The sequence below is a fragment of the Monodelphis domestica genome, chromosome 3 (genome assembly GCF_027887165.1).
Source record: "Monodelphis domestica isolate mMonDom1 chromosome 3, mMonDom1.pri, whole genome shotgun sequence".
Taxonomy (NCBI): domain Eukaryota; kingdom Metazoa; phylum Chordata; class Mammalia; order Didelphimorphia; family Didelphidae; genus Monodelphis; species Monodelphis domestica.
Window position 1 is genome coordinate 476,733,183 of NC_077229.1, and position 18,776 is coordinate 476,751,958.

Sequence of the window (18,776 nt, forward strand, 5' to 3'; positions counted from 1 at the left end):
AACCTCACCCACCACATTTCCTCCACAGCATTTTAGAAAAATCACCAGACTAAATTCTGATTGGAATATCAATAGAGTTAAAACAGGTCATTTCTCTAATGGCTAGGAGACAGAGAGGTCTGTAAACACTGAGGGATAGGGGACTGCCTAGGAGAATGACAGTGATGGAAAGTATTCCATCACCCAGTGAAAGGAAGGGGGCCAAGAAAGAATAACAAGGCAGGAATCACTGAGGGAGGAGGAGATCTCAGGTAATCCTTGGACTAATTCTGGATATAGAAATGGATGTTCTGTTGCCAGAAATGGGTGTTCTATTTAGTTCCAGGTAATGGATCCAAGGTGAAGAGGAGTCGTGTCAAAGAATCATGGGACTACCCTATCTGTGCATATTGAGCAAGGAACAAGTTATATAAATGTAGCTGTATAACTTTGAGCCCAGGAGCAGAACATCAGGGACCCAGTTTTAGCATTTAGCCCAGTATCTAAGGCTTCAATGGAATAACCAGGACAAGAATCCTAGAAAGGGAAGTCAGTACTTTTGTTGCTACAAATATACAAAGCCTTGGGAATGGTGTGTGCCTGAAGTCCAGCAGCAGTATATAGACCACAAACCAAAGAACCCAAAACTGGGTCAGGAACTTATAGAAATCAGGCCAGAAGGGCCTGTCATGTCATGTCATCAGAGAATCATTTGAACAACAGTGAAAAAGAAGTTGATGAAGTAGATGCTGCCCTGTCCGACTTGGAGATTACTTTGGAAGGGGGTAAAACATAAACTATTCTGGGAGACATCACTTCCATTCCTGAACTGGCTGATTACATTAAAGTTTTCAAGCCTAAGAAATTAACACTAAAAGGTTATAAGCAGTATTGGTGCACTTTTAAAGATACATCTATTTCTTGCTATAAGAGTAAAGAAGAATCTGGTGGAACTTCTGTTCAACAAATGAATCTGAGAGGATGTGAAGTTACTCCAGATGTAAATATTTCAGGTCAAAAATTTAATATTAAGCTACTGATTCCAGTTGCAGAGGGCATGAATGAAATCTGGCTTTGTTGTGACAATGAAAAACAGTATGCACACTGGATGGCAGCCTGCAGATTAGCTTCCAAGGGCAAGACCATGGCAGACAGTTCTTAGAAGTTCAGAATATTCTTTCATTTTTGAAGATGCAACATTTGAATCCAGATCTTCAACTAATACCAGAGCAAGTCACAACTGATATTAATCCTGAATGTTTGGTGTCACCTCGATACTTAAAGAAGTACAGAAATAAGCAGCCAGGCTATATAAGAGATTTGATCACAGCAAGAATCCTGGAAGCTCATCAAAATGTAGCTCAGATGAGTCTTATTGAGGCCAAAATGCGATTTATTCAAGCATGGCAGTCTTTTCCAGAATTTGGCATCACACACTTTATTGCAAGGTTTCAAGGGGGCAAGAAAGAAGAGCTGATTGACTTTGCCTATAATAGACTTATTAGGATGGATGCCAGTAATGGAGATGCAATTAAGACATGGCGATTCAGCAACATGAAACAGTGGAATGTAAACTGGGAAATTAAAATGGTGACAGTGGAATTTGCTGATGAAGTGCGATTATCTTTCATTTGTACTGAGGTGGATTGTAAAGTAGTTCATGAGTTCATTGGAGGCTACATATTCCTCTCTACACGTGCCAAAGACCAAAATGAAAGTTTAGATGAAGAGATGTTCTACAAACTTACAAGTGGTTGGGTGTGAGTTAAATATATTGTATAATGAAACCTCATAGCAGAATCCTTCTTTAGATCACACTAATTTAGGAGCATTGAAAACTTGAAGGCCCCCAGGACAGAAGTGCAAGTGATACATCTCTCCCAGAAGTGTGCTGACTTGCAATAACATAAAATCCAGAGTTAAATTAAGAAGTAATCTTAAAGAATAAGTAAATAGAAAAACAACCTGACCATAAAGATCTACCATGGAACTTCCGGGTAATCATGGCTGCAATCTAGACGCCACACGCTTCCTCTCCCCGGCAGCGAATGAAATAGACTACATCAAAGGAGCATAAAAATCACCTTTGGAGGAACAGAAGGACACCCCAGTACTCCCAGTACTCCACAGAGGCAAAGGTACATGGGGCTTGAACATTTCCACACTATAATAAGGAGGAAAAGCTTGCACAGAAAAGTGAACTGAGCCGCCCTTCCCCCACCCCACCTCCCCCACCAAACCAGAGTGAGCGCTCACCGGGACAGCGAGTGAGTGGGGAACGTCTCTGTCTGGGGAGGGGGGGGCACTCCAGGGTCCTTGGGATCTGGGGACTGCCAGGAAAAAACGTCTCAGGGCGGTTTCACTGGAGAATCCGGCGCTGATTACGGGGGTCAGTGGAGCTGTACTTGGGGCGGCTGCGCTGAACATCTCCGCGGAGCTAAACACCAGGGGCGGACCACACGTTGATTATCTGGGTGGAGCTGAACACCTGGGCAGTGTGGCTGTGATCAGGGACCCAGCGCTCTAAGAAACCTCAGAGGCTGGGAAGAACTAGTCTGAAACAACCTAAATTCACAGAAAAACCGCCCATATAGCCCAGACCAAAAAGGAAAGGGGAATAAAACCACCAAAGGGATGGCTCACATGGCCCAAAATCAAGCCTCCAGGAAGAAAGGGAAAAAAAGTGACTATTGAAAACTTTTATGGTGGAAGTACCCAAGGAAAAGAGGAGAATGAGGAGGAAATCCAAAAAAAAATCAGAACATGCCTCCCAAAATGGAAACTATCAACAAGCTCTGGAAGATCTCAAACTGGAACTTATCCAAAAGATGGAAACCTGGAAAGAAAAATGGGAGAAAGAGATCAGCAGTCTGACAGATAAGACTGCTCAATTGGAAAAAGAACTCGAAGCATCCAATAGAAGGGCAGACAAGGCTGAAAAGCAAAACCAGTCCCTAATGACCAGAATTAAGCACCTCGAAGAAAGCGAGATGATAAAACAGCAAGAATCAATAAAGCAAACCCAAAAAATTAATGAATTAGAAGAAAACATAAAATATCTCACTGAGAAGGTCACAGATCTCGAAAACAGAGGGAGAAGAGAAAACCTCCGAATTATCGGTCTCCCAGAAAAACCAGAGATAAACAATAAACTCGATATTATTCTACAGGAGATTATAAAAGAAAATTGCCCTCACGTGCTGGAGCAAGGGGGCAAAATAGAAATAGAAAGGATTCATAGAACACCTCCTATACTAAATCCCCAAAAGACAAACCCTAGGAATGTGATTGCCAAATTCAAGAGCTTCTAAGAAAAGGAGAAAATCCTACAAGAAGCCAAGAAGAGGAGCTTCAGATATAAGGGGGCTCCCATAAGGATCACACACGACTTAGCGGCTAACACACTAAGAGACTGCAAAGCATGGAACACGATATTTAGAAAGGCAAGAGAGCTGGGTCTCCAACCAAGAATCAACTACCCAGCAAAACTGACTATATACTTCCAGGGGAAAGTATGGGCATTCAACAAAATAGAAGATTTCCAAGCATTTGCTAAGAAAAGACCAGAGCTCTGTGGAAACTTCGATATCCAAGCACAGAAAGCAAGAGAAACATGAAAAGGTAAATATGAAAGAAAGGGAAAAGGAGATAAATCTTATCTTTTTCTTTAAGTCAAACTCTCTTCTATAAGGACTACATTTACATCAAATTATATATATTAATATGGGGGGAAAATGTTTTGTGTAACTCTCATAAATTGTATCATCATAAGAGTAGTTAGAAGAAACATGCATAGGGAAAGACTGGGGCATTAAGAAGATTTGGGGAAAGTGGGGGCAAAGAAAGGAAAAGGGAGGGGGGGACTGTCGATAATACTAACATTTACTTCAAGAAATGGGGGGGACTAAATAGAATAATCTTTCCCATACAAAGATACACATGGGAAGGGGAGGGGAAGAACTCTCATATGAGAAGGAGAGGAAGAGAGCGTGAAGTGGAATTACTTAAACCTTACTCTCAGTGAAAGCAAATCTGAGAGGGAAGAACATCTAGATCCAGTGGGATCCTGAATTCTATCTTATACAACAGGGCAAGAAAGAAAGGAAAATCAAGGAGGGGGAGGAGGGAGGGAGTATAAAAAGGGAGGGAAGGAGAGGAGGGAGGGGAAGGGAGCATAAAAAGGGAGGGGCTAGAAAGGGAAGCATCTCAAGGGAGGGGACTAGGGGGACTGACCTAAAGTAAATCACTGGTTCAAAAGGAGAAAGCTAAAGAAGAAAGGTCAGAACTAGGGGAAGATATCAAAATGCCAGAGAATCCACAAATGACAATCATAACTTTGAACGTGAATGGGATGAACTCACCCATAAAACGTAGACAAATAGCAGATTGGATTAGAACCCAAAACCCTACCATATGTTGTCTTCAAGAAACACATATGAGACGGGTTGACACTCACAAGGTTAGAATTAAAGGTTGGAGTAAGACCTTTTGGGCCTCAACTGATAGAAAGAAGGCAGGAATTGCAATCATGGTATCTGACAAAGCCAAAGCACAAATAGACCTGATCAAAAGGGATAGGGAAGGTAAATATATTCTGCTAAAAGGGAGTAGAGACAATGAGGAAATATCACTAATCAACATGTATGTACCAAATGGTATAGCATCCAAATTTTTAATAGAGAAACTAGGAGAATTTAAGGAGGAAATAGACAGTAAAACCATATTAGTGGGAGACTTGAACCAACCACTATCAAATTTAGATAAATCAAACCAAAAAATAAACAAGAAAGAGGTAAAAGAGGTGAATGAAATCTTAGAAAAATTAGAGTTAATAGACATATGGAGAAAAATAAATAGGGACAAAAAAGAATACACCTTCTTTTCAGCACCACATGGCACATTCACAAAAATAGATCATACACTAGGTCATAGAAACATGGCACTCAAATGCAGAAAAGCAGAAATAATAACTGCAGCCTTTTCAGATCACAAGGCAATTAAAATATTGATCAGCAAGGATACATGGAGACCCAAATCAAAAATTAATTGGAAATTAAATAATATGATACTCCAAAATCGGATAGTTAGAGAAGAAATCATAGAAACAATTAACAATTTCGTTGAAGAAAATGACAACGGCGAAACATCCTTTCAAACCTTATGGGATGCAGCCAAGGCAGTACTTAGAGGAAAATTCATATCCCTGAGTGCATATATTAACAAATTAGGGAGGACAGAGATCAAGGAATTGGAAATGCAAATCAAAAAAATTGAGAATGAACAAATTAAAAACCCCCAGAAGAAAACCATACTAGAGATCCTAAAAATTAAGGGAGAAATTAATAAAATAGAAAGTGACAGAACTATTAAGCTAATAAACAAGATTAGAAGCTGGTACTTTGAAAAAACAGACAAAATAGACAAAGTACTGGTTGATCTAATTAAAAAAAGGAAAGAAGAAAGGCAAATTAACAGCATCAAGGATGAAAAGAGGGGTCTCACCTCCAATGAAGAGGAAATTAAGGCAATCATTAAAAACTACTTTGCCCAACTATATGGCAATAAATATACCAACCTAGGTGACATGGATGAATATTTACAAAAATATAAATTGCCTAGACTAACAGAAGAAGAAATAGTTTTCTTAAATAATCCCATATCAGAAAATGAAATCCAACAGGCCATCAAAGAACTTCCTAAGAAAAAATCCCCAGGGCCTGATGGATTCACCAGTGAATTCTATCAAACATTCAGAGAACAGTTAATCCCAATACTATACAAACTATTTGACATAATAAGCAAAGAGGGAGTTCTACCAAACTCCTTTTATGACACAAACATGGTACTAATTCCAAAGCCAGGCGGGCCAAAAACAGAGAAAGAAAATTATAGACCAATCTCCCTAATGAATATAGATGCAAAAATCTTAAATAGGATACTAGCAAAAAGACTCCAGCAAGTGATCAGAAGGGTCATCCACCATGATCAAGTATTTTCTCTTCTCTTCTCTTCCCTTTGGGGGATGGTGTTGTAAGGATTAGCTCTTTGCTAAAAGCAAGAAGCAAGAGATCCCACAGGGCAAAGACAGGGCCAACATTCTGGAGCTCTCCAGAAGCTGAGGGTCAGTACACACTGACAGCTCTCTCTGAAGAAAGAGACTTTGAAGCTTCCAGGTGACCGGGAACACCCTTTAATCAAAATCATCATAAGGAAGTGGTTGAGATAGTGAATAACATTATACTGGTGGATGGTGTGTGTGTCCATCACTCTCCTGATCCTGATTCCTGCAGTGCTGCTCTTCATTCTGAGACTTCTGCTTGACCCAAAAGGACTCCAGTGTGTGCCATTAACTTTGGCCCTTGATCTTATTCCTACCATATCCTCCCCAATATTAATTAGTAATTGATGAATTAGTTTAGAATAATTATATAAGTTATAAGGATTTTAATCTCTGTTTTGGGTTGAAGTTAGGTATTCCCTGATCCCCCTTTCCCTTCTCCCTTTAGTAAAGTAAACTTCTTGTTTTATACATGTAGTTAGTTTTGAACCCTTGATTTAACCCACATATTATAATGGTAACCCAGTCTTGTCTCCCTGAGGGAAGGAGTATGTCTCCTCAGGGAATGGTTCTGGGAGGTGAAGGTTAAGAACTAGAGGGAAAAGTTTTGGTAAGATGACACACGGCCTCCCTTTTTGGTCCCAGCTATTGTTGAGAGGCAGGACGGACTCTTTTTGGCTTTGGATCCTCCAGTTACACCAATTACCACTTCTCCCCCAAACCTTGGATTACTCCACGGCCCCAGAGAGATGATTGCTCCTTGGGTCTGGTTGTTTGGATCCCTGGGATCCTGAGCTAAGCCTCCTTTTGGGGGAGAGGTATGGTTCTCCTCAAATCTTCAGCCCCCTTTCCTAGTCTCAGAAACTAACCAGACCTGATTCTAAGTAGTAGGCACTTTATTTGGGTTCACACAGGGAAGGGAGAGATAAGGGTGTCAGGTAAGGAAAGTGGGTGAGCAGGAAGCCCTATGAACTTGTCCTCTCTGGCAGACTGACCCCCCAAGATCTCGGGGTTCAAGCTCTCGGCCTTGACCCCTCTTCCAGCTGCTGGTTTGGTTCCTACTCCTGAGCTAACTAGTTTGATTTCTGGAGTTCAGGAACAAGTTAGTGAGAGATGGAAAATAGAAATCCTTGAAAAGGGGGTCTCAGAGGACAGCTTTTCCAAGTCCCAGTCCACAATATTCATTGATAACTCTGAGCTGTTGTTGAGAGCTGATTGAGAGACATTCAGGGGTTCACAGGGAAACAATGATCTCCAGAGAGACCCAAGCTTCTTCCTAGCCAGAGAGAGCTGCTTCTACCCCCTGGCTTCTAGCTGGAAGAAGTGAAGGAGCAATTGTAGTTCTCCCAGCTTCTGTTCTCTGACTGGAATCTTGAGTTTTTTCTTCTTGTACCTCCCCTGCTCTCTCTTTGCAGCCGATTTCTGTCAGAAACTCTGTGCTTCTTGGACAAATTGGATTTGATTCCTCTCTTAAAAATTCCCCTTTTTGTCGTGTGTGGTTTTGTCACCCTGACAATGTACTGGGGTTAGACAAGTTACTTACCATTGTTTTCTTAGTACTATATTTCTATTTATCTATATTCTGTATCCCACCCCCAAAATAAGAAATTTCTATTCCCTTGACTATATTTTACTCTTCTCTTACCTTAGCTACCTAAACCTACACTAAGATGAGGTTCTGGGAAAAGATTCAGGGTAGGTGTGTTTTTGTTACAAGGGATTGATACAATTGACTAACATGTTTTGGACTAACAATGTCCTAGAACAATATGCAACAATATTGATTTAGAACTATTTGGTAACAATATCTCAATGATCTTTAACTATGGTAACATTTTTCTAACTACTTAGGTTATCTTATGTTTTCTTAACTTCTCTAACTATTACAAATTCTTTAATTCTTCATTTTCCTATCTTATGTTATCCTATTCTTTCCTTGTTACTGGCTCCCTAAAATCTGAACTTCTCTTGTCAGCTCTGTCTACTCTTTCCCTAATCTCAGTTTTCTTAAGAGTGTTAGTCTGATTCCTAAGTCTATGTTAGTAGGTTAATGCCATGAGATTTACATTCTGTACATGGGATTTTTCTGTACATTAGTTACATACACATATATTACATATATACAAGAGTTTTGCTTTGGAGTCAACCAGACAAGAAGGTTTTTCTAGTCTTTTTCTATCCGGTTGAGTCCTACAAGAACTTTATTTACAAGTTTTTCATATTTCATTGTTAAAGGTCTTGCTTATTTATGACAAGACCCCTAAATCAGCGTGTTTAATGGTTACGTACTAAATATTTTGTGTGGCATGTACATATTTACTCCTTATTGACAGGTATCCTCTTCATGTGTTGTCTGATATGGTCTATCTTCATTCTTTCCTGGAGTTGTGTGTGGGTTGGATGTATTTCCTTAATGGGATGTTAATATGTTTATGGCACATCATCTTACATGATATGTCCTATGGAGATCTTTTTTTTCAGAAAGTTAATGGATTAAAGTTCTTTATCTGTCCCTTATAGTTCATTTGAAGTCTATGACGGTCCTGGAAGGATTCTTTCTGGTCCTGATCTCTTCCTTTGTACAGGAAACATATTTGGCCGTCATCTCCTCTTGATTGTAGTTTTCCTTCTCCTTGTACTGTGTAAGATTTGTGTCCAATCAGTTAAAGAATGGTTGATATTGTGTGAATGTGGGTGAGAATGTGTGTATAGTTTTTCCTGTTGTACTAGGGTTTTTGATTGTATGTGGTAGATTTCCTTGTCATAGAAAGAGTAAGAGTGAGAGTGAGAGAGTAATGGGTTTTTCCTTTTAAGTTTATAAATTAGTCCTTCTGTCATTTTCTGTCATTATTTATGTCTCAGCATCACTTTGATCTGGGCTGTCCATAGCTTGTGTTTCCCTATTCCTGTCAATTTCCTTCTGGGTCCTTATATCTTGTGTGTGGTCTAGGACATTTTCTGATCTTGTTCTATTTGGGCTAGTTGAGGCAATTTGGCGTTTTAACATGTGATGAATGGTACTAAGTTTATGTCTTTGTCTCTCTCTTTTCTGACAACTTGGACAATGCCTATTCCCCCTTGGAAATGGTTCTTGAGGGTGGTCTTTGCCCTCATCTTGGAAAGCAATTTTCAATGCTCTTTCTCAGGTCAAAGGATGGATCTTCTCCTTTGGAATCTTGGGCTGCCTCAAAATGCATTCATCTGGTTTTCCCTCTGAGCTTGCCCAAGAAGCTACAAGCTATATTCTTGGTGGATTTCTCATTTGTGTGCTTCTGTGTGTTTCAAAGATATTTTCTCTCATGTCCAATATCTCTTTTTGAAATTCTCTCTCCTCCTTTTCCCAATCCCATTGTTTTAAGTTTTTGTTTTTGATCTCTGCCTCCCCAGATTCTATTTTTCCCACTAGCAATTCTTTTAGTGCCCTCTGTGGTATCTCAGCCCCTGTTTTGCCTCTCTTTCCCCTTTTTTTGAACTGTGTGGTTTTTTCTTGGCTTCATAAGGTGTGTTGTGCATTCCCTTTTGCAATAATGGTCTCATATCTGGGATTTACCTCATCATTATCATTTTTTTGCATGGTTTTGAGATCTGGGGTAGTTTGATTTCTCAGCTTGCAGTGATTGCAGCACTTTGGTTTGTATGCATTGTAATATGTGTTTTCTCTGTCACTATTTCTGTTTTGGTTGTAGTGGTTGTATTGTGGTCTCCTATTGTTACTTTGTTCATATTGGGATTTCATGGGACAAAATTTGTCTATGTGCCCAATTCTATTGCAAAGGAAGCATCTTCTAGCGTCCCCCTGACCTCTCTGTTTGTGAGATAGTACTAATTGTTGCTAGATTTCTTACTTCTTCTATCTCCTTTTGTTTCAATGTCTCTTTTGCTTCCTCTAATTTTTGCCTTAAGTTCATGATTTGGTCATCCTTCTCCCTCTATTGTTCTGTGTGTGTGTGTGTGTGTGTGTGTGTGTGTGTGTGTGTGTGATGCAAGTATGTCGCAGAATCGTGCAATTCTTGCAATGAAAGTGATTCAAATTGTGGGCAGTACTGTTTGTAGAAATTTTTGAGCATGTTACTGCTTCCCTCTAGAAACTGCCTCTTGATATGAGGTATTGCCTGTTCCCTGTCCTGGGGGTACACCAAAATTGACTCTGCATTCTACAAGAGTCTATGAAGGTAAATGGGTGGGTGCTCTTTGGGGTCCTGCCTAAGCCTTTCAAATTTTCCCCATGCATTAGGATGCACACAGAAAGATTTGATTGCTTTGAGCAGATCTTCTCGAGCTTTTCTTAAGTATGTTAAATTCTAGGGCCTAGAAAATCCCACATCCCTATGAAATTCTGGCCAGCTGGTCGGATTTGCATCCTCGCTTATCTTTTTAAGGAATTGGGCTTGCTCTTAGGGGCTAATTAATTCTCCCAATAAAAGTTCTATGTCCTCAAAACTGGATTCAAAGAGCCTGAAAGCACAGTTCAGCTCCCTTAAAGACTTGAAAGGCTCAGTACAGAAGCGAGGCATTCTCTTACAAAGTGTCTCCAAATCCTGGGCTAAGAAAGCTTTATGGATTTTCATATGGACAATGCCTGAGTCCGGTGTAATCTTTGCAAAGTCCCTGAGAGGCATAATCTTTTGTGCCTCTGCGGCCCCCTCAGCTTGTGTAGTTTCTGTATTAGTTTGCCTATCCACCAGTACTTTCTCTGTGCATAGATCTACAGTCAGAGCTTTTGATGTCATCATCCCAGTGTCCTTGTCTGTGTCTTTTTCTGTGTTCATATCTGTCATAGTGTCTTTCCCCATCCCCAGTTTCTCCATCTTTGTCATGAAATCCTGATACATGTCTGTCACGACTGCCACCTGGGAGAATACTCTGTCTATTTTGCTGTCCATGTTATTGTTGTAGTTACCCTTGCCCAAGATCACTTTGAGTCCCTTCCTTATTGTGGAGTAAAGTTGCCATGCCATCATGAGAGATCCATAGAAGGCTGGAGCCACTGGCCATAATGTAATCAGTTCAAATGCCAGTTTTCCCAGTGTTTGGTTATATTCAGAACTGTCTCTGTTATATTATAGATCATGTTAGAAATCATGCCAGTTATTACCCCCAAAAGGGAGTAGTATAAGTGTGCCATGATTATTAGCACCAGGCCAGTCCACAGAATCTTTTGGCACATTCTGCATCAATCTGTACTCTACCTTCACCCTGATATCTGTTCAAGCCTCCCCCAAAGGAAAATGATGTCTGTTTGAATCTGCCTTGTGAGCCCCTTCCCTGCTGTGAGTCTTGTTCACAGGATTCTAATGTACAAGATGGCTGCCCCTCCCCCTAGTCACTCTCAACTGTCAGTTGTAACTGTTATGGTGGATTCTTTGTCCTCTAATCAGGGAGCCAATTGTAAAACACAGAGTTAACAGTTTTATAAAGAAAACTTAAGATCACCTCTAAATCAAAATAGAGCACTTGAACTACATAATAATTATATTGCTAAAGAATGTGGACACAATTCTGCAACAAGTTAACTAATAAGACTTTCAAAAAGAAGGCATCTGTAAATTAATTCCTTAGTTAGTCCCCAAATTGCAAATACTGATCAGAGCAAAGCAAAAATTATCCCAATTTAAGCAAATGTGTCTCAAAAATATCCAATTAGTTTCTCATTTCTCCTAAAATGAAAATATACAGACTAATTATAATCACCTATGTATATGGAACAATAGATGATTTATATAGTCTAGTTTCTTATGTTTGAGTAACAGAAAAATAACAAAACAGAGGAGAGTATATGCATGGCAGCGTAAGACACGAATTCTGTGCTCGCAAAATTAAAAATCTAAGATTCTTCTGATTCTTTCACTAAACTAACTGCATTTTTTACAGAACCTTGATTTTCTCAATAATTCTCATTAAAATGAAATCACCATAAATAGAAGATCTTATTTCTCTGCTTTTGGGACAATTAAAAATTAAAAGTACAGTAAAAATAATACTTTTCAAAGGAATAACATATAGCACTGTCTTCCTCTATAGCCCCAAAGAATCTAGATTTAAAAGAATCTTATCTTAACAATAGTTATCAAAATTCATAGCAAGCATTTTTACTCCCTATCAAATCAGTAAACGAAAAATACGTTAAGACAAGATATTTTATACATGTACAATCCAGATTGAATGTCTTGTCAACTCTGGGAGGGGGAAGGGAAAAACGGAAGAAGAAAACATGAATCATGGAATTTTGTCAAAACTCCTGAGTAAATTTGTTATTAAAAATAAAATAAAGATTGTTGTAGGTGGCCAACCCCATGGGGGAATAAAAAGACAATATGTTTTAGAAATATTTCAGAATTTTTAGTTATTCAGCATTATTCTTTACAAGACTCAATTATATCAATTGTTTCATAAGGGCCTATGATTTTCAATTATTTGAAGGTAGCTCCCTTGTTAGGCTCCAGTTTTTCCTAATTTTTTATTTTTTGAGTGATCTCTTTGAAAATAGATTCTAGTATAGACTTAAAAATTATTTAATCAAATCAAAACTGGATTTTTATACTTACTAATGTTACTGTGTAAAATCTGAGAAGTTTTCACTTAGCTCAGTCTAAAAGTCACTACACTGAGTTTCCTGTAATTTTTCTTTTTTTACTTTCTAATGTTTACTTCCTCAGGGAAGGATGTATTGGAAGTTCACAACTCTCTATCTGAAGGCCTGTAAACTCTCTTCAGAGCTGCCTATTTCTTCCTTTTTAACTCCACTCTCACTTGTGACTCCAAGAAGAAAGTCCCATTTGCATCAGCTATGCCCCAATTTTCTCTTAGAGGAATCTGAATTGAGTTCAACACTCACGGTCCTTTACATTAGTCACAAAGCATTTAGATCAAAAGAGGAGCTAACCATCACTAGAAAAAAAAGCATCACATTAATGGTATCATTCAAAAAAGAATAATCACCAGCACAAATCAATATTTTCCACATTTACAATGCTAAAAGCTGTAAAGAAACACCAAAATATAAAGTCAGGAAAGGAAAACATAACTCCTGGGCCTTTCCTTTATCTCCTGTTGGTGATTCTGATATCCAGATCACAAGTTCAATATCTTTCTCCTCTGTTGGGGAATTGACAGTACAATTTTAAACATTAGCAGCTAATATTTAAATTGATGGCATTTAAGGTTGTTATAAAGAAACTTCCATCTAAGAAAGACATTAGAAATAGACACAACCCAGAACTTGAGTTGCCAAACTTCCATAAACAGAATCTTTTTATAAACCATTATCACAAAAACCTTAAGTTATAGCATTTCATACCATGAGGAATTTCCTCTATTTATTTGAATCAGTCCAAAGCAGTTTTAAAAATTAAATTAAATTTTAAATTATTTTTATATATTTTATATAATTATTAATTTTAATTATAATAATATTTAATAAAATAATTAAAATAATAATTAAATAATAAAAATAATTAATAACTAATTAAAATAAATTAATATTTATTTAATTTAATAACCCAGATCCCAACATTGCAGATCAACTTCCATTTAAAGCTACTGCCAATCATTCTGTAACCGTGAAAATGTGGTTTGCCAAGACTGAATTGCCAAAACTGTAAAGATTTTGGCCAAACTGTAAAAATAAATTTTAGTGTCTTGATTTAAAATCTAAAATTAAGTGGTCACCATGGGAAAATTCCCAAATATGAAAATACCCAAATCAGCTGGGTTTTATGGAGATTTTAATTAATACAAATGAAGGAATTAAGGGAAGGAGAGAGAGAGAGAGAAAGAGAAAGAGAAAATAGTAGAAAGGGCCTAGGCCATTTGGCCTAGGCCTGAGACTAAGGGAGAGCGAGTCAGTCTTTATCACTCACCACAAGATCGTCTTCAAGCAAGCTCTAAACCTCCGAACTCCAACTCCAGCTAACTTCCAATCCAAAAATTCCTCCAACTAACTTCCAATTTTGAACTCCCCTTCCTTTTAAAGAAATTTTCTCTTGTGTCACCTCCCCTAAATTTTCACATCTTCCAATAACAGTAGACACTTTTTCCCAGAACTGCCCATTCTTAGTTCACATCTTCTTTTGTTCTCACCTTCTCTGGTTAGATTAAATCCTCTGAGTACTTCACACCTCTCTTGTTAAGCTTGCCTTTTGTAAGTTGCTTGACCTTTTAGGTACTAATTTAACCTTTATAAGTACTGAGCACCTTTTTGTATTAGATCTAAAAATAGGCCCAGCTTAAGGTTTTAGCTTCACTATAAGTATGAGTTAGGGACTTTTCATTGTTCAAGCAGGAGCTTTCAACTTTATCTTCCTCTAAGGCACTGTCTGAGTAGGATGGAGTAATTTTAAAAGTTCTCAATACATTCCTGACCAAGTACCTCCATTGTTAAAAATGGGGAATAGCTTAATCAAATCTTCTGAAGTAGAGTCTGAGCAGTTTTAAGATTCACAATTCATGCTAATTTTTTCTCACTGCTATTTGCATTTCATCTGTCCCAAACTTTCCTCTCTCCTCCTTCTCATAGGGTAAGGGTGGAGAGAGACAAAGCTTGATTTAAACACACAAAAAATGAAAACTCAAACAGAAACTCATAACATTTCTCCTGGGAGCCATCTTTTGAGGCTCCCTAAGGAGCTAAGGATGGCATGGCACTTATGCCTGCCACATGATCTGTATTCTAGAGACATATCTGGCAATCAGACTCTCAGAAGGACTTATCAGAATGGACCCTGAAATTATCCAGAGTTATTTAACAGACTTCTGATTAAAGAGCCAATAAGAACTCTAGCCAAAAAACCTTTTTGAGTTCAGACTTTGAGAGTTTATTTACCTAAACTGACTTGTCTAGTTAAATCTGTTCTAGAGCACAATGAGTTCCCACAGGCTATTCATCCAAGGATCACCTCAGCAGTCAACTTGGTGAAAGATTTCAAAATCTTGGTGGGAACCTCTAAATATGTCAACCTGAAAAAGTACAGAACTACCAAATAGTTATAATAAGGGTCTTTAATTGATTTAATTGATTAATCTGAGAAAAGGAATGAATAGCAGTCCTGGGACTTCTAATGAACTACAGAATGCAAGGTACTTATATAAATTTTAGAGAGGGGGAAGGATTTACACCCTACCACCTGCTAGGGAAGAAAGAACAAGCCACAGTCTAAAGTGGCTGGGAAAGGCCTAGATGCAATAGCCAGAGACTAGAGTGATGGACAAGGAATTAAGGTTTTGATTGTCTTTAACTGAGTTGTGGCTTGGGTAGTAGCTAAAAGGTACTTGAGGGTGTCTTGTACAGTCTGGGACAAAGGTCACTCTGAAGGTTTTGGTAGACAAGTTGTCACCACCTAAAATATTGATAAGAGATTAGTAGTAATGTATGAGACTAGCAGAGTTGGAAATCAGATTGCAAAAGGCTAAGAAATTGGTTGAAGGTAAGAGCATGGAGGCAACACATGTTTATGACTAGAAATTTGACTGGGAAGGAAAAAGTTCTTTATTAAGGATAAATTTCTTCTATAGGAATAAATCTTAACCTCACAAACAACCCATAGAAGGACAATGCAGTTCATCTGAAAAATCTGGGAGTTAATTTAGCAGGCTACAAGAGCAATGTGAATCATCATTATATAATCATGGACTAAAATTAGAGATACAATATCTGGCATTAGGAAGGAAATAGTTCATATATTGAGTATTATGTTCCTTTCTGGGCAAAGCAATTGAGGAAGCTAGAAAAGAACTAGAGGAAGGAGACCCATAAAAGTGAAGGATTTTGAGTTGGTGCCACATGATGATTAACTGAAATATCTTGGGATGTGTGTTTCTTTAAAGGAACTGGAAGAGGATATAATAGTTACCTTAAAATATCTGAAGTGCTTTAATAGAATTAAGAATTAGATTTGTTATGCTTGGCTCTAAAGGACAGAACTGGGAATAATGGGAGGAAGTTACAGAGAGGCAAATATTGGTTTGATAAGAGAAAAAATTTCTTAGCCCCATCCCCACCTCCTACCATCTTTCCCAGGCAAAGGAATAGACTCAGTTCTGGCATAATTTTGCAATGTCCTTTGGAAACTTTGTTTTCCTTCCCATCTGCCACCTATTATTACCTCCCCCCTCCCCACACACACACTTTGGCTTCTTTTGTTTCTTTCTCTGCCTCTGTAGAGTCTTCAGTGTCTACTTCTCATATATTCTCATCACCATCATCCTCAATCCATGTGAGAAATAAAGAAATCTCTGGGCCATAATTCTGAGCTAAAAACTGACTTTATTTGTGGGTAAATACAATCAGCGGTCCCATCATTCTCTGTCTGTGATGAAAGACATCTTGTGGATGTTCACAGTTTTTTTTTTATAGGCTTTTGACAGTTGACAAAAATAATTGATTAACAAAATCCACACACTTAAAATATGTTAGCTAATAATTGGCAATTTCTAGTTCAATGTCCAAGAATTTATTGATCTTATACTGTCAGACAATAATTCTTAAGAAGAGACAAAAAGGGAAATAGAGTCATCTCTCTGAGTCATAAAATTTGACTGTAATTGACATAAATCAGTAGAAAAGCAAATACTATTTCTACTTCTACAACCGATTCTATGATTGCTTCTGTTATCTTTATTTAGAATCAGGAAATTGTAAAGATGTGTACTTAACATAAGAAGGTTTATAACAGGAGCTCTTAAGCTAACTCTCCTTATCTATCACTACTTATACACAGTTAATTAACAACTGAGCTAGTCTTTCTAACATTCTAGTTACATACACTATTTAATATTTAAAGATTTATATAAGATGAATTAGTTTCATACTAAATGATATGAAGTTAACTGAAATAAATGCAAGTTAAGGACTTTACCCAATCTCACCCACATTCCAATCCTATTCTTCCCACCCCTTCTACTGTGCCCTCCAGAATTCTTGTTCTGTAGACAATAACTTTATTTTCAACCTTTCTCTTTCTTTCACAATCTTTTCCATCTATTAATCCTCACCAAGATTTGGCTTCCCTCTGATAACTCCTATTATGATAGGAATTTGGTGAGGAATGAACAAAAGGGAACATATAAAAAATTCAGATTTATTGGTTGGGAAGAGGAGAGAGGAACAGAGGTACGGAGAAAGTCTACAAGTTATCTTACAACCCAATGTCTATAAACTATCTAAAACTATCTTATTAAGCTAAGCAGTAAATTTCCCCAATAGCCAAGTCTCACACAAGGAATCCATTCAAATGGGCCAGGATTTTCAGTTGATTAGTATCCAGACAGGTCCAGAGATGAAGTCTGTCTTCAATCATCTTTACTGAAGCTGCCAGCAACCAGATTCAAAGATTTCTTTTTTCAGTTGTTATTAGGAGAAAGCCAGAAACCTGTTATTTCCAAGTCTTCAACCAAGGTTCTTTTAGGAAAGAAGCCTGTCAGTTGGGGCATAGAATCTCATCCCAGATCTCCAGCCTTAGGCTCCCATGTGACTTAGTCACAGGCTCCTGTCAATCACTCACTCTGACTTATGCACCCCTCAGTTTGTTGCAAAATGTTCTTTCTCTAGCACATTCTCCCCTTTTGCACAAAACAAAAATCACCAACACAATTTTTGTATTTGTGCACAATCTAAAATACTTTCCAATTACCTAAACTAAGAACTCTACCCAAAATAACAAACAACCTACATTCAACTGTCTTACTCTAACTAAAACTAACCTATTCTATGGAATTTTAACAAGGAAAAAGGAAAAGGAATTAAATAACGAACAAGTACAAATGTCAAACAGAAGCAAAATCAAAACAGCAAAAAAAATCAAACAAAAGATGGACATAACTTCCATGCAAACATCAAACTCAAAATACTCTTATCAGCTAATACAGAAAATTGTACTACTCTTGCAGCACATTAACATTAAACTTAGAGAAATTTTTTGAAAATTACAATAAACACAACACTGTAAGTTTTACAATGAAAATCAAACAAAACATTAAATTCACTTATGCAAATATATGTAACAGTAAATATTAGTGAGCTATGTACATAATTTACATGTATATACATACAGTACATACATACAATACATACATGTGCACTATACATATGCACATATATACATTTATGTATACTTTGTATTTACACATATTTTACATATATACATACAATATAATACAATTAATTTACAATGCTATTATATACCTTATTTACATATATTTACATATTTATATACAATTTTGTTTGATATATGATGTCATATGTTGTTTATGTTGTGTAATGTATGATGTAGAGCAAGTCAGTATCTCATTTTCTTATCTTATCTTACTTAATCCTACCTAACTAATCCCTATCTATAAAATATATCAGCCTAATTAGATTTCTATATCTAAACTAAATCTAAGTATGTAACTCCATTTTGTTAGTAAATAACATAACTATAGCTAATCATAACACTGTTAGTACCCTAACTATTCATTGCTTCACTCACTTAAGTAGTGTTTGTTTTGTGTTCATGTTTTATTATGTTGTTACTTTTGCTATCATGTTGTTTTGCTATTTTAATGTCAGTGTTACTGTTATGTAAGAGTTATGTTTCTGTTGTATGCAACATACTTATTCCTACTTCAGATCTTTCTTTCTCTTCTCATCTCTCTTGAATATTCTTTTGCAATTCCATAGTTTGTGTTTGTATGTGAATAAATGCTGTTATTTGTGTTTGTATGTGAATAAATGCTATGTTATTTGTACTATAATATCATTACC

At 37.4% G+C, this 18,776-nt stretch overlaps 1 pseudogene; it reads left to right on the forward strand.

The window, feature by feature from the left end:
* The first annotated feature begins 658 nt into the window (after positions 1–658).
* Positions 659–1,793, forward strand: LOC100010960 (fermitin family homolog 2-like; annotated as a pseudogene).
* The last annotated feature ends 16,983 nt before the right edge of the window (positions 1,794–18,776 follow it).